Source organism: Bactrocera oleae, chromosome 6 (assembly GCF_042242935.1).
Source record: "Bactrocera oleae isolate idBacOlea1 chromosome 6, idBacOlea1, whole genome shotgun sequence".
NCBI classification, from domain to species: Eukaryota; Metazoa; Arthropoda; class Insecta; order Diptera; family Tephritidae; genus Bactrocera; species Bactrocera oleae.
In genome coordinates this window covers 21,128,194-21,146,633 of record NC_091540.1, presented here as the reverse complement: position 1 = coordinate 21,146,633, position 18,440 = coordinate 21,128,194, and positions in this window count along the sequence as shown.

The window sequence follows — 18,440 nt, the reverse complement described above, 5'->3', positions numbered from 1 at the left end:
ATTCATATGTAACTTACGAAACAGTCATCTGGAAACATGGCACCTTGAACAATACCAACAATAGCACCAATGCCATTCTACACGTAGCACCTGTAGATATCGTTAGCAGGTGCATTGCGGTAAAAGCTGTTATAACTGGACCACTGCATCGCTCAGCTTTCTCTTTGTTCCTTCTTTGCACACATACCTGTGAGTGATATGTGGGCGGGGAGAAACCGCTGGAAAAGGGGTGCTCTGAAGCAGAGGTGGCAGCCATTAAGATACTAGTGGATGTACGGTTTCGAAGAGCAGCCTTTAGAGAGATGCGCTTTCACTCCGATAGAATAACGATAGTACGGACCTTAAGCTCACTTACGATGAGTTCAAAACTAATCATCCAATGAGCTCATTCGAATAAAATAATTCGAAATATTTAAACACATGGCATTACTGTATTTTATAAAAAGCTAGATTATGCTGTAATTTTAATATGCTAGATAAAATAAAAATCTATATTGAAAACTGCCTGCCCAATTGAAAAGTGATATACGCACCATGACGAAACAATTTTTTTCAAATTCTGAAACTTTGGCGTGTTTGATCATATTCATTTAATTCTATGGCATCATACGGAATCCACTTCAGAATTCTTGACTTAAGTTCAGATGTATAAAATCTCAGTTAGTTTTGCCATTCGGCTCTCGTCAATATCATATATATACTTTTAAAAGCAAAATTCGAAAGCGTTTACGAGAGATGATGTAATTTGTCCCATCAATAGCGAACACATATATCAGAATTCAGGATACGACATGGAATAAATAAAAAAATTGGACACAAGTTGAAAATTATGCGAAATTAGAGTTTGAAATGAATTTATGATATACTATACTTTAAATTAATACAGGTGAATTTTTATAAAAATTCGTTATGAACGAATAAATTTTGTAACATTTAGTAGTAAGAATCATAGAGTACGAGATTACGTGAAGACGTAAATTAAAATTACTTATAAAATGAAAAGCAGCAACATAGAAAAACTTTCAAACACTTCTGTTACTTCGTGAAATAATCTTAATTATTAGTTTATGGTAAAAAAATTTCAGTGAGACAAACAGAATAACGTTGCCTGCAAATATTTGAGTAATTTTTAAATAAATAATTTTACTGTTGACAACATAATTACCAATTACTAATTTATCATCAAAGCGAACCAAACATAAGGTATATGAACGCTTTGCTTTCCTTTAATATGTCGTTTGTTGTTATTTTCAGCTTAACAGATTCAGCAAACTAAAAAAATACTATATTCCGACCTACTAAAATCACAAGATTTAGGCTGTTGAGTCGATTATCTTACTAATCTACTGGACTTAGCAGGATTTCTCCTTACAAAACTGACACTTTTTAATTTTGTCACCGAGAATATTTGAATCTAATCTACGCGAAATTTCCCTGTGCGACTTTACCGTTCTGTTGTTCACATTTTGTTTTAACACAGCTGATTTTGATTTTTGACAACATCAATTAAATAAGTGAAAATGGCCAGTAAAAACAGCACAAAAAAAAAGGTAATCTGGAGTGAGGCAGCTAAGGCCGATCTAATGGAGTATGGCGAGAAAAAATGCCACATCTTCAATCGGCTAGTCAAAAACAGATGTTTGATCAATCTCAGCGGCAGTGAGGACAGTTATTGTTGTAACGGTTTCCGAAATAATAGCCCTTGGGCGGATAAAATATGCAAGCGATATTTGACGCATTTGCTTTGTTTTTGTTTTTTTTCTTTGTTTTGAATTGTGAAAATAGAAATTCTATTGATTTACTTTCCAGTGTTGATATCAAGGAATTGTAAAAAACATTTTGATATTTTCTTGCTAGTTTCTGCTGGTTTTGCGTTTCTTTATTTTTTTGTAATTTCGGTCTTTGCGACAGTAATTGTCAATTTTCTTCTTCCTAATAGCTAGCAGCTACTATCAGGTAAGATATAAAGCTATTAAATCAAGTCTAATCACTTAAAATTTTTGTGGAAACATGATATAACATATTTTCAAAAATATATTTCGAATTCAAATATGAATTACTAAACATTTTGCTTTGCTTTGATTTGTGTACGAAGCAAAAGTTATATGTGAATCAGCCATTATGCTAAAGACAGACATATGATTTCCGTACTATAAGAAAGTCTCAGGAAACCATGTACCATATTGTGACGAACACGGATGATAGAACAAAATCGAATCGACGATAAATTGCCAGAAGCAACTAGACAGCGAATTCGTAGTTGCCAGAATGTTCTAGTAGTAAAGTAGTTAGCGAATTCGTAGTGGCCAGAATGTTCTAGAAGCAATGTTTTGTTACAGATTTACTATATAAGGGCTGCCGGATTGTGCAGCAAACACAGTTCTAGTTAGAATGTTGTCGTGATAAGAGCAATCAAGCTATAAGCAAGAAGTTGTAAGCTCGAATAACGAGCAATAAGTGTTAAGTTGTTTTAATTAGAAATAAAGATAAGTGTGTAGCCATTAAATTGGGACTTTTATTTAACAATCCAGTGATCGAACTCAAGAGTGAGTTACAGGTAGACGATTTATCGAGAAATCTGTTACAATTGGTGTCAGAAGTGGGATTGTCAAATAAATTCCGGCGATAAATGGATTAAAAACTGAATTACAATCACGGTTGAGAGAGACCATGGAGGCGGAAAACATTAATGTTGAGGAATATGTCTTTCACATGGAATTAGAAGAAGAGACAACAAAGCTAGAAGAAAAGGAAGAGGCTCAATGCTCGTCAAAGATGGTAGACATGAACATGCTTTTTTCTGCAATATCGCAGATGGGGACGCAAATGTCGACACAATTTAAAGAGCAGGATACACGTATGTCTCAGATGTCAACGCAGTTAGAAACGCGATTGTCAACGCATTTGGAAGAGCAGTTCATAGCGCAAGATGCACGTATATCAGCGCAGGTGTCCTCACAGTTGAAAGAGCAGGATGCACGGATATCGCAGGTGACCTTACAAATAGCAGAAATGTCCTCACAGATTTCGGAAGAACGGGATAAAATTAAAACTGAAATGGATGAATTGAGAGATCGTCTTCGTGAGCTACAATTAAATCGGCCAATTATGTCGTCAGCTTCTGCCAAGGTAAAACCTCCATCCTTTGATGGCACTGTTCCGTTCCACGTTTTTAAGCTTCAATTCGAAAAGACGGCATCTTCAAATAATTGGAACGCTGAAGACAAAGTAGCTGCATTGTTCGTTGCATTAAAAGGATCTGCAGCGGAGATATTACAGACCAATTCAAACTGCGAGGCGAGTAGTTATGAAACGTTGATGGGTGCATTAGAAAGACGGTATGGTAGTGAGCACAGGAAGCAGATCTTTCAAATCGAGTTGCGAAATCGCCGCCAGAAAGCCAATGAGTCTCTGCAGGAATTTTCTACAGAGATTGAGAGGTTAGCTCACTTAGCTTATGCACATAAATCCGTGGAATACATCGAGGACATGAAAATTCAGACTTTCGTCAATGGAATACGAGATAACACTACACGCTTCGCTGCATTAGCATGTCCAAAATTGACGTTTGCAGAAACCGTTTCGTATGCTCTGACACAAGAAACTGCATCTCTGCTTTGCAATCAAACATTTAAAGCTCACAAAGTAGAAATAGAGGAACACACTTGGGTGAACCAATTACTTGAAAAAATGGACAACATGCAGAAAGCACTGGAAAAATCTAAGGAAGCGCATAGGAAAAATGATGGTGTGTCTAAATGCTTCAACTGCGGAAAAAGTGGCCATATTGCACGCCACTGTAACCAGCCCAATAATCCAGTTGGACGTAAACGCAAAGCTGAAGAAGATCAAGCAAATGTCAAATCAAACCAATCGTTAAATTAAAGCGAGCCAGCCGAAAAGGGTACGGGCTGGCTCCCGAGTTAATATCGTTTACACTATATGAGTCGAAAGAAATATACTTTTGAGCTGCACCGAAATGTGTACTCTTTATTGATATTCTTAAGACTACCTTGTTACATACATCTTACTGCTATTTATACTAACTAGTGTTACTTATTACTAGTGTAAACGAATGACCACCCTGTGGCAAATCAATTACAATCGAGCAGTCAGCATTCAGCAGTCATCAAAGATCGACATCCTGATGGGAACGTTGCTTTAACTAGCAGCACTTATTTTTGTTCTTTATATATATATCAATAAAGATATCGCAATCAATAAAGTTGAAAACATTCGCCTTTTAACTTTCAGTTCAGAAGTGGGATGAATCTGAGTGCTAAAAGTATACGTGAACGCACAAACGCATGTAAAGTTGTTCAAATAAGAAAAGTATAGCCATAAAAGTGCAGGAGCCCTAGCGCTCCGACATTCCCATTACGTGCAAGCAAGCGGCGATTCAGCAGTTACATTTAAAAGGCTAATTTGATAATGAGTGCGAAAGAATCAGTCATGTAATCAGGCAAAACCAATCAACGTCAACTAAAACGAAGCATCGAGGTGAAACGGAAAGCTATCACATTTATGTAAATATGTATCTACGATCTGCAGCGACAACGAACCACTAAACGATCAACGAAGAGAGGAAGCAATGTTAAACGATAACAGCGAACGAGCTACGTTATATAACGAGAAACGAATTTTAAAATAAACGAGTACCAACGAAATAACAAAAACGAAAGGAAACGAAACGAAAATCAACGAGTTGTGATTTGTAGTCAAAACAAATCTAAAACATAAGAACGAGTGAACATATGGTAAACGAGAAGTTACAATAGACATTAAAAAACGAAACTGATATAAATCTACGATACAAATATAAAAATCAACAATGCCGAAAATAAGTGAATTAAAAACTGATCAATTAAAAGTTATCTTGCGGGAAAAAGGGGTATCTACGTCTGGTACCAGAGCGGAATTGGAACTACGTTTAATGGAACTATATGGGAATGATGAAATAGAAGCGCCAATAGTTATGAATTCTGGGTTGCAGGAGCAGATCAATGACTTACGTGGTATGATGGAAACTATTGTAGGCATGTTACAGCAAAACAGGCAACAGATAAGTGACCCAATTGTAATACAACCGAGCGTAAATAATCAATACCAAAACGAAATTGTTAGACAAGTCGTAACGCCGTCAAGCCCTACAAATACGTATGTTAGGGGTTTTCAGTCGGTTAAAGAAATATCAGACATGATTCCGGAGTTTGATCCAACAAATACACAGTCGTTAACAGTACAACAGTTTATTGATCGAGTCAGTAGCGTTATGAGCGCTTACCAGTTAGACGAAAAATGTGTTTTATTAGCAGTTTATGGTCGATTAAAAGGAGTAGCTCGCATATGGTTAGATGCATTACCAATTGTACACACGACATGGAATGAGTTCGTTGCGGAATTGAAAAAAGAATTTTGTGTAAATTACGATGAAGCGCAAGTGCATCGAATTATGAATGAGTCGGTACGCAAAACAGGTGAACGTATATCTGACTACTGTTTTAGAGTTTATGCATTAGGAAAACGTTTTCAACTGAGTGAGCCTGCTATTATTCAATATACACGGCAAGGGTTAAATCATCATGACTTGCAAATTGCTATAGCAGCGCAAAGATTTGAAAATGCTAAACAAATGCGCGAAATAGTTGAAGAATGGCTAACAAATCGTATCAAAAATACCACCCCTAACATAATTTTGAAAGTCAAGCTAAAGTAGTGAACGCACCGCCTCAGAGAGTAACGATTGATGAAAACAAGCAAATTATATGTTATAATTGTGGTGAGTTAGGCCACATATCAAATAAATGTACAAAAGAGCAGAAGCGTTCGAGATGCCCTGATTGTGGTAAAGTACACAAACGAGGGGAACCGGTCAATTGTGGTCTTAAGCAGTCTACGCATAACGTTCGAAAAGCTGAAATGAAGCAAAATGAAAAATGTGTTATTAAGAGTATTAACGTAAATGGCCTAATGTTTGAAGCATTAATCGATACCGGTAGTGAGTGCAGTTTAGTTCGAAAGTCAACAGCAGATATATTGAAACTGAAGTATGAAGAGTGTTGTATACATTTAAACGGTATAAGCGGTGGAAGATATACGATGAAAGAGAGGTGTGTGCTCGATATAGTGATTGGAGAAGTAAAGGTTAATACGTTGGTATATATTGTTGCCGATAACATGTTAAATACGGATTTCCTACTGGGTCAGGACGTGATAGCGCGTAAAGGTTTATTGTTCACGGTGGAAAATGGTGAATCGAAGTTCATAGCTGATTGTCATTATGGTGCTGTTTTTCCTAATGATGAGTTAATGACCAAGTTAACGGAAAATGTGAGTGAAGAAGATCAGCAACTAAAACTTCAAAATTTACTAACAAACTACAATGATGTATTCTCAGACGGATTGAAGGGTATCGGTAAGTCACACTTAATTGAATTTGAAATAGTCGTACAATCGAAAAAGGTTATTGCGCAAGCGCCTTATCGAGTGCCAGCTCCAAAGCGAATGATAGTAACGCAAATGATCAAAGACCTCGAAGATAACGATATTATAATAAAATCCTCATCCGAATTCGCAAGCCCTATTGTATTAGTTAAAAAGAAAAATGGAAGCGATAGACTTTGCGTAGATTACCGTCGGTTGAATTCCATAATTGAAAAAGAGAATTTTCCTGTTCCAAATATAGAGGAGCAATTGCACCAAGCTAAACAATATAAATTTTTCACGATATTAGATTTGAATAGTGGATATTATCAGATCCCAATCATACCTGGTAGTCGAAAATATACAGCTTTCATAACTCCGGATGGCTTGTATGAATTCAAACGCATGCCTTTTGGGGTAAAAAACGCGCCTATTGTTTTTCAACGCTTGATGCTAAAAATTAAAGAACAAGTACACGAAGATGACCTTATAATTTACATGGATGATATCTTAATAGGTAGCCAAACGTTCGAGGAAATGTTAGAAAAGTTAAACAGAGTTTTAACAGTTTTACGAAAAGCGGGCTTAACCCTAAATATCAGAAAATGTGAATTTATGAAAAGCACGATTACATTTCTGGGTCATGAGTTGACGCCAGATGGTATTTTACCTGGTAAAATCAAAACTCAGGCCGTATCAAAATTTCCTACACCAGCTAATGTGGCTGATATACGACGATTTTTAGGTTTAAGTGGTTATTTAAGAAAATTCGTCCCTGGATACGCTATAATTTCAGAACCACTGCGCAAACTGTTACGCAAAGACGAAAAATTTGAGTGGACAAAAACACAAGAAGTCGCATTCGAACAATTAAAATCCAAATTAGTGTCACGACCAGTACTAGCAGCATATCGTATCGACACAGAACATGAAGTACACACAGATGCAAGTGCAGTAGGTTTGGCTGGTGTATTATTACAGCGCGAAAAAGATGATTTTAAACCGGTAGCGTATTATAGTAGAGCCACTAGCGTTGACGAACAAAAGTTTCACAGTTATGAACTCGAGACTCTGGCTGTTGTAGAATCTCTAGAACGTTTCCGATATTATATCTACGGTAAAAAGATTACAGTCAAGACAGACTGTAGCGCATTAAGAACGACTATGCAAAAGAAAGAGCTTATACCACGAATTGCCAGATGGTGGCTACGAATCCAGGATTTTGAAATCGAAATAGAACATCGACCGGGCAGTCGTATGGAACATGTGGATGCACTGAGTCGAACTCCGTATGAAGAATCACAAACAATCGAAGTAGCAGATTTGCGTACTGATAAAGCAGTTATCGATGAGGATGACTGGCTTTTTAGTATGCAATTACAAGATGAGCGCATATGTAAAATTGTACACAATCTTAAAACAAATAGTAAAGTTGAAGATAAGGAATATATATTGCAGAACGGAAGACTTTTGCGAAAGGTTGACGATGCACTTCTATGGGTTGTACCGCGAGCACTACGTTATAGAGTGGTTCAAGATTGTTATACAAAAGCAGGACACATGGGTGTCGAAAAAACGTTAGAACGATTAAAATCTTACATGTGGTTTCCACGAATGCGCAACTTCGTCAAACAATTCATTTTATCGTGTATGGATTGCGCGTACAATAAACGTAAAGGTGGGAAAACCGAAATGCAGTATCATTACGACGAAATAGAACCGATTCCGTTCAGAACTATTCATATGGATCACTTGGGCCCGTTTCCAAAAAGCTCAAAAGCAAAGGAACATCTCCTGGTTATCGTCGATTCATTCACAAAATTTACAATGTTATATCCTGTTAAAAATACATCAACGAAGTACGTAATCGAAGCATTAAATGAAGCAAGTAGTTATGTTGGTATGCCATTACGTATCGTGACGGACAGAGGTTCCGCTTTTACCTCCCGAGAGTTCGAAAAGTATTGTTTCGAAAATGACATAAAACACATTCTTACGGCAGTTCGTACACCGAGAGCAAACGGTCATGCAGAAAGAACAAATCGTACAATATTGTCAATGCTGTTACCGACGAATTCTACCGATAAAAAATGGGACGAAAACATACGCTGTGTACAGTGGTGCATAAACACGATGAAGAACAGTACCACGGGTTGCACTCCTCATGAGTTGTTATATGGGTATAAACCACGTGATATTTTACGCAACAGAATTATTCTTAGTTTACAAGCAAACGATGAAGCATTAGATGGAATACAATTAACGAATCTTCGTGTAACGGCAGCCAAACGAATTAACGAAACACGGGCAGCTGCGAAATCTCGTTTTGACGCAAAGCATCGATCTCCGAGTATTTTCCAAGAAGGTGACTTAGTCTTAGCTGAAAATGAACCACCGAGTACAGGCACGTCAAGAAAACTCGAGCCACGATTCAAAGGACCATTCGTAGTTACCAAAGTTCTTGATCACGATCGTTATGTGGTCGAAGATCTTCCCCAAACTCGACGAACTAGAAAACATTATTCTTCTGTTTATTCAATCGACAAGTTAAAACGCTGGTGTCAGTTACCAGAAGATGACGATGCCAAAGAAGAAGATATCGACAACAACGAATTGATCGAGATCGCTCAAGTTGGTCAGGAAAGGCCGACTGTAAACGAATGACCACCCTGTGGCAAATCAATTACCATCGAGCAGTCAGCATTCAGCAGTCATCAAAGATCGACATCCTGATGGGAACGTTGCTTTAACTAGCAGCACTTATTTTTGTTCTTTATATATATATCAATAAAGATATCGCAATCAATAAAGTTAAAAACATTCGCCTTTTAACTTTCACTAGTTGATAGTTTCTTTACACATAACATATTGTTTGTTTAAATACATTTACATTGTTCTTAGATAAGGTTGTTTTGTTTAATGTTGTTTTCATACATTCTGTTCATTCAGAGATAAGGTTGTTTTGATGTTTGTTTGTTTAGGATAAGTAAACGTTCCTTAACTCCCGCAAGCAAATGCCCTGTAATCTCCATTTCACAAATAAGCAGGAATACGAGTAACGTTACCGTTAGTAGATGTGTAGATGGTAAAAAGCGCATACTGACTGTGGATACGGGCGCATCACATTCCATAATTCGATCTGATCTGGTTGAGAAAGAAGGGAGATCGTTTGCTGGGGCAAAGTTGCGTACTGCAACTGGAGAAGATACCCTAGTTCTCGGAAAGGTAACGTGCGATATCGTAATTGGAAAGGCAGCCGTGTTACACAATTTTATAGTGGCAGACATGAAAACAGGATTATGTCCTATAGAAATATGGAAGTGCCACTTATGTTCGGTTACGATAATAAGTACAACGTCAGACGAGTGATAACAACAGAGAGCCAACAGATTCCACCAACATCAGAAGCAGTTATTTGAGCAGAAATAGATGGAGACTATGGGCCAAACAAGTGGTGGATTGTTGAGGCCACAAAAGAATCTACACCTTACTTACCTATAAGCAAGCCCCTGGCTATGACAAGACAAGATAAACGTGTTCCAGTAAGAGTACTTAATGAGTGCAAGTTACCAATCAAACTCTCCAAAGGAGCTATATTAGGGCAGTGTCAAGAGATTGAGGCCGTGATAAATTGCGAAATACGTCTTGAGGAAGATTCCATGGACGAAAACGACATATCGAGCGAAATGAACGAATGGACCAAGGAACTAGAGGCAAGCCATCAAATTATGGCTAAACAACTTCTTCTCAGATACTCATCCATATTTGATAAAGACGATGCCAAACCAGGAATAACCAAAGTTGTGAAACATTTCATTAACACAGGTGATGCAAGACCAATCCGACAGGCTCCTCGAAGCGTTCCTTTAGCAAAACGTGAAGTTGTAAGCCAGACCATACGTGAAATGAGTGAAAGCGGCGTAATCGAACCATCAGAGAGTCCGTGGAGCTCACCTGTATTACTTGTAAAGAAGAAAGATGGCAACATGAGATTTTGTGTGGACTATAGAAGGTTGAATGATGTAACAAAGAAAGACAGTTATCCACTACCTAGAATCGATGACACACTGGACTCGTTATCAGGCACAAAATGGTTCTCAACACTTGATTTGAAAAGTGGTTATTGGCAAGTGGAGGTAAACGAAGAAGACAAAGAAAAGACGGCTTTCAGCGTTGGAGATGGTCTATGGCAATTTACCGTAATGCCCTTTGGATTATGTAACGCTCCTGCTACTTTTGAGAGACTTATGGACCAGGTATTAAAAGGATTACACTGGAAGACCTGTTTAGTATACCTCGACGATATCATCGTGTTGGGTAAAAGCTTCGATGAACACCTTAAGAACTTGGAAAAGGTTTTCCAACGGATAGCTAGCGCTGGTCTGAAGCTGAATCCAAAGAAGTGTTCCCTTTTCAAAAAAGAAGTAAGCTACTTAGGACATAAAGTGACAACGGAGGGCATTTGCACAGCTAATGAAAAGATCGAGGCAGTCAGAGATTGGCCCAATCCTAAAAATTTACATGAATTGCGGAGTTTCCTTGGACTGTGTACTTATTATCGACGATTCGTTCCAAATTTTGCCAGCGTAGCTAGTAGCCTCCATGAACTCACGAAAAAGAACAGAGTTTTTGAATGGAATCAAGAACAGGAAGTGGCTTTCCAAACTCTGAAGAAGCGATTAAGTACTGCGCCAATGTTAGCATACCCGGTCCCAGGATCAACGTTTATTTTGGATACGGATGCTAGTGGATTTGCAGTAGGAGGCGTTCTATCACAAGTCATTGATGGGCATGAGAAAGTGGTTGCATATTACAGCCAGACAATAAGTAAGCCAGAGAGAAATTATTGTGTTACTCGGAGGGAATTACTGGCGTTGGTGAAGTGCATCAAACATTTTCATAAGTACCTTTATGGCCAGCGATTTCGGGTGAGAACAGATCATGCAGCATTAAAATGGCATCTGCAATTCAGAAACCCAGAAGGACAGTTGACACGTTGGATTGAAAGACTCCAAAGTTACGACTTCTCTATAGAACATCGCAAAGGTAGTAATCATGGAAATGCTGATGCCATGTCCCGCCGTCACTGTAATCTGGAATGCAGGCATTGCTCAAAAGCTGAGGCCAAAGAAGACATTATAGATGTCAGCAAGAGGATCCAGATTTGAAAAGTGTAATACATGGATTGGAGATGAATAAACGTCCAACGAGAGAAGAAATAGCTGCAGAAAGCCCAGTCGCTAAGGCTTATTGGGCACAATGGAATAGTTTAAAATTAGTGTCTGGCTGCTTGCATCGTGTATGGGAAAGCGAAGATGGGCAAAGTTCACGAGCTCTGATGATTATTCCAAAAGTAAAAATTCCTGAAGTTCTCAACGAGCTGCATAACGGTCCAAGTGGAGGACACATGGGTATCACTAAAACCTTGGAGAAATTAAAACAAAGATTTTATTGGGTTGGTTGTCGTCAATCAGTTACGGAATGGATCGCCAATTGTGTTGAGTGCATAGCTGCTAAAGGGCCGAGGTCCAGGAGTCATGGTCAGATGAAGCAGTACAATTCGGGTGCGCCGTTTGAGCGAATTGCCATGGATGTAGCTGGTCCCTTTCCTATCAGTAAGTTAGAAAACAAATATGTTTTGGTAGTCATGGACTATTTCAGCAAATGGCCAGAGGTATACGCAATTCCTAACCAAGAGGCAGGAACAGTGGCGGACGTATTCATCAAGAATTGGGTATCGAGATATGGTGTTCCAATAGAATTACATTCTGATCAAGGGAGAAATTTTGAATCAGCTCTAATTCAGGAGATATGCCAGAAACTGGGAATCTGGAAAACGCGTACAACTGCACTACATCCGCAGTCCGTTGGCATGGTAGAACGATTCAATCGAACTTTGGAAGAACATTTGAGGAAAGTTGTGGACAAGTATCAAAAAGATTGGGATACTCATATACCTTTGTTCCTGATGGCTTATCGGTCTGCTGAACATGAAACAACGGGGCAGACTCCAGCAAGGGTAATTTTTGGTAATGATCTTCGACTACCGATTGATTTAAAATTTGAAAGGAATACTAAGGAATTCAATAGCATCCTAGAAGACGAGATGAGGGATATACATGCTATGGTAAGACAGCTCACCAAAATTATGAGCGATAAGATCAAAGCAAAATACGACAAGGCAATAAACTCGGAAGGTTTTATTGAAGGCGATTGGGTATTGTTATATAACCCACAACGAAAGAAAGGGTTATCTCCCAAATTACAGTGTAATTGGGAAGGACCATACCAGGTTATTAAACGACTCAATGATGTAGTGTATCGCATACAGACCATTGGAAGACCAAGGAATAAAATGAAGGTGGTTCATCTGGAACGGCTTGCACCTGTACCACAAATATGTCTAATCGGGACGATCAGACTTAGGTGGAGGGCAGTGTGCCGAACACGGATGATAGAACAAAATCGAATCGACGATAAATTGCCAGAAGCAACTAGACAGCGAATTCGTAGTTGCCAGAATGTTCTAGTAGTAAAGTAGTTAGCGAATTCGTAGTGGCCAGAATGTTCTAGAAGCAATGTTTTGTTACAGATTTACTATATATAAGGGCTGCCGGATTGTGCAGCAAACACAGTTCTAGTTAGAATGTTGTCGTGATAAGAGCAATCAAGCTATAAGCAAGAAGTTGTAAGCTCGAATAACGAGCAATAAGTGTTAAGTTGCTTTAATTAGAACTAAAGATAAGTGTGTAGCCATTAAATTGGGACTTTTATTTAACAATCCAGTGATCGAACTCAAGAGTGAGTTACAGGTAGACGATTTATCGAGAAATCCGTTACAAAATTATACCAGCATTGTGACATACATATAATATTCTATAAGTTTGACACTTCTAAACTCGTAAAACACAAAATTACATCAACTAAAAGAAAATAAATCTAAAATAGGAAAATGAAGCCAAGTAAGAGGTGAGGAAAATTAAGTTTTTTACACTATCTCTACATGCATTAAAAAGGACCAAGCTATATAAAAGATTGATTTCAAGAAAAGGGCTTTACAATATTTTTTTTCATTTTTATTTTATTTTTTTCGTTTAATTTGATTTATAATTTTTTTTATATGTCTCCCCGAGCATGCGTTTGTCTAGAAGTGTCATTTAAAATATTTGTCAATTTTAAAATAGTTTTTCATGGCTCGAAAATTGGTACTTTCAATTGTCTTTGATAGTTTTGATAGACAATAGTTTTTGTCAGATGTATTTAGACTGTGTTCCTTGATCGGGAGCGTGCAGGCCTCACTATGTAGGTATTCGACAAGAGGCATCCTATAATGTTACGGAGTGCAGTATTCTGACACGTCTGAACTTATTTGTTTGCATTTTCCTACATGAAGGCGACCATATTGGTACAGCGTACTTGATGACCAGCGGATCGATTGCCTTGTATATATATATTTTGTCAGTAACGTTTCTTTATCCTTTCCCCAAGAAGTACTGGCTAACGAATTGAGGATTTTGTTGTGGATCGGTACTTTGGTATTAATCGCGGTCGTATGTGGAGTGAAGGAGTACAATTTGTCAAATGTACTGTCTAAAATCTTAGGTTAGGTCGGAATTTTAACGCCATCGACTGTGATATTAAGAAACATTTTGTACTCCTTCGTCCAGGTTGTGAATATGTTCGCTATGAATATAGTGAGGGAGAGTGTCAAGCTCCTTTCAGAAAAGAAGCGAGAAAGACCGTTGAAATATTCCATTGCCTGACGTCAATATCGTACAATCATCTGCATATGAGGTGATGGAAATTCCCTCTGGCAGTTGAGGGAGTTTCGAAAAAAGTAGCGGGGGGAGGACATCACCCTGCGGAATCCCCTGTATAATCCTATTGATTTAAAATTTTTACCTTGATTTAATGCGGATGATTGCCGACCACTCAGATAGTTATTGACAACTTGACAACCTTTTGTAGTGATGAATACTCGCCTGACCTTCAAAGCGAAGAAAACGAAGGGTGTGAATGTAGCTAAGTTAATTGATCTCTAAAGTTTAAAGCATGTACATATTTTTCCAAATACGAAGTGAAATAACACATAATGCCTTGATGATAAGAAAATTTGGTAGTTTTGCAACAAATTTGGTAGGTATTTTGGTACCCAAAGATTTTCTAAAGTGGCAACTCTGGTAGTGACACCCGGCGGCCGTTCGCTAATTCTTTTCGACACAGGATTTTCTACCAACAACACAATTTTATGACGCTTTGTCGTCGCCTCAGTCCTTCGACACGTTAACTCTTTGACATGAAAGCAAAAAACGTGAGCTCCGGCCATTGTTTGTCTGTGGAAACGGAGTTTACATATTTATATACATTTGCTGCATGTAGACAAATTTACAAACATTCTGCGTATGGTTCTTTCATGTTTGTTCACATAAATATATATGTGAATATGTGCGACCGCTTGGTCTTTTCAGATGCTATAAAAACTTTTAATGACCAAAACAAATAAATATATATGTAAATATATTATTGCAAAAGATTTTATGGAATTTATCATGAAATAGGTACATTTGTATATATACATATAGATATGTACTTATGTATTTGCTTTGATACCAAATATATACTACAGAATATCTACAAATTATATGCAAAGTCGTTTGCGTATTGTAGGCGTACAGTTCTTAAAATTGAAATAAGCATAATTTTTCTCATTTAACCCTGAAAATCCTCAATTCTGGTATTTTCGAGTCCGCTGGGGTAAAACTCTGGTGAAATCCGCTAATAACTTTTTGTGCTGAAATCTTCTCATCGTTGCCGAGTACCCCTCCGAAAAGCAGAACTTCTTCTACGTTTTCAGCATGAACCTTCTCTATAAATCTATGTTGTTGATGTCTGCCACAAATTTGTTACGACAATGTTCCTCGCATTGTATAAATCTACATTTTACTTTATTTATATTATTATTATTATTTGTACAATGGTTCCGGGTTGGGTGTGATTTTATAAGGCTTTTTTGTATTTCTATGTTCTGTTTTAGCCTAGATGCACTTATTTATTATGTTTTTTTTTAATACCTAAGTGTAAAAGTTTTTCATGTGATTTAATTCGATTTCTTCAAATTCGGCATATGAATTAACGTTTCTTAATAGGATGAGGCTACGAGTTACTTGAGTGTAGGTGGTAATAATAATTTCTCTATATACTCTTAAATAGTTTCAAAATCTGAATCACTCATGATGGACATTTTTTTTCAAACATTTTCTTTTTTTATAATCTACATGCCTTACCCTCAGGCTAAACAAAAAAAAATTTTTTTTTGCTCCACTCCAATATTTATATGAATTAAATAATCAAGCAACAATTTTTTAGCTTTATCATTTGTCATTTCATCGTAATGGATAATGGTAATTGAGTTACCAAAAGTTATTGAATTATCTACTTTATTTTGATCTGATTTAATAAATATTATATTTTCTTTTAAATTTTAAAACAAACTTTTTTCCAAAATCAGGATGTTGTAATATTGGTTTACTTATTATCAAAGCTTCAAGCTTCTCAAATGCCTATACATAATCGTTTTTTTTCTATTTTCGTTCCTTTTCTCAAAAAATTAGTCATGGGTTTTGATCATGATCTCTTTTACTTCTGTTGATATTGGGCATGAAACTATGGCTTGACTTTGAGAGTTGGTTTGGTTCCATCGGGAGTTACAATATGACCTAGAAAGTTGGCTATCTTTTTTAGGAATTCGCATTTATCTAAATACAATTATAAATTTCCTTCAGACAATTCTTTAAAAACGAGTTGTAATGAATTTAAATGTTCGGCGAGAGATGTGGAAAAAACAATAACATACATACACATCTAGAAATACTAAACATGGAATATTATGACTGAAATGTGGAAGGTGCGTTTCTAAGGCCAAAAGGGGAAACGTATTGGTAATGACCGTTTTTGGTAGAGAATGCAGTTTTAGGTATCTATTTTGGTTCCATTTCTGTTTGGTGAAAGCCTTTCGCTAAATATATTCTAAAATACTGACATTTTTATGTTTACCAAGTATTTCGTCCATGTTTGGTATGCGATATCTGTCATGTGCAGTTATTTCGTTAAGTTTTCTGTAATCAATTACTACTCTATAGTTTATTTTACCCGAAGTATCCGGTTTTTTAGGTACTACCCAAGTAGGACTATTATACGGTGAATTTCTTTCCCAAATTCATCCCTGTATAAGAATTTCTTGGACTTGACTTTCATCTTGAATTTTATGCATTTCCGCACGTGGGTATTGTTTTAATTAAATAGGAGAGTAGTGTGCTGTATTTAGTATTTGTTTAAAGAAGATTCTTGAATTTATATAATTTCAATTTAGAACTTTCCTCTTGATTGAGATGTTCTAATCAAAAGAATTCAAAAACATTTTTTTTTATGTTTTTATTGGTGTTCTTGAATGTAAAACACTCGATTTTTATCTTTTAAAAAGGATACTTTCTCAAAAAGGACAATTTTTATAATTTATAATTGTTTTAGTAATATTTAGCAATTTTCTGCCAATTTGCTCGTCATAATCATTAGAAAAATTATGTAAATAAATATGTTCAGGAGTTTTGGTTATATTACTATTGGGTAAGATAAACGAATTATTCAACGTAATGGGACCATTTGACGTACAAACTTCACATTTGGTTTTCTGAATCGGGAGACCAAAAATATTTTTTCGCATCATGTTATTTGTAGACCCTGTATCAATAAGGCATTTGTATGTATGAATTTTGTATACATGTTCTAAATATTGGTGTTGTCCGAGGCTGGTAAATGAAAATTTTCGGTGAATAGTTTCGTGAAAAGTTATTTTAATCTTGTTGTTCACTGTTATGCCGGCCTTGGTATTGATTCTAGTCGAAGTACTCTGGTTCATAAAAGTGTTGGGTATAACTAATTTCACTATGTCCATATTCTTGAGCGTCTTGTAATGTAAGTTCGTCAATAGACTTTTTGGTTCGTTCGATGTCTAATGATCTAAGTCGCTTGATAGTTTGTTTCGAGTAAGAGTTGGGGTTGTAAGATATGGAGGTTTGTTGTGTTTGTGGAAAATTATTCCTCCAAAAATAAGTTGGTCCGCGTGTTATAAGTGGTTTATTAAGATTTTGCTGTGGATAAACCTGTCTGGGTTGCTACTGGTATGTGTTAAAATTGAGCTGCAATGGCTGAGGATATTGAGGATATCTAGGTTGATAGTGGGTATGATTAGATGGATTTATTTTAAATGTCTCGAATCGGGATACCGATTTTTATAGATTAGCAACTGACGTCGACTCTCCGCTTCCTTACAGAATGCTTGTAAATTTCCTTTGTAAATTTTCAAATAAATTTTAGTTTGGCGTCTGTGGTTTATATCTTGCAATTGATCTTGCTCTCAGGTCTTCCCAGTTTTCGATGGTTGATAAGCTCAAGGATCTTGTCACATGTTAATCTATGGTCCGCTCTATTACTCCTAGCATAATGTGTTGTTGTCGCTCGTCGTCTGTCGGGTAGAGTGATAAAACGTAGTCCGCTCTTTTGATTAAGGTGAAAAGCGTTGATTGCACTTATATTGGGAAAATGCTCTCAAGTTGGTTTCTAGCCTCGCTAAGATATTATTCGCTTAGCGATACGAGCTGGGCTGCAGTAATATTTGGTTGTGCTATTTTTATACTCTCGCAACTTGTTGCTACAGAGTATAATAGTTTTGTTCACCTAACGGTTGTTTGTATCACCTAAAGCTAATCGAGTTAAATATAGGGTTATATATATATATAAATGATCAGTATGAAGAGACGAGTTGAAATCCGGGTGACTGTCTGTCCGTCCGTCTGTGCAAGCTGAAACTTGAGTAAAAATTGAGAGATCTTTATGAAACCTGGTACACATGTTTCTTGGTACCGTAAGACAGTTTGCACTGCATATGGGCGTAATCGGACTACTGCCACGCCCACAAAACGCCATTAATCAAAAACAAATAAATTGCCATAACTAAGCTC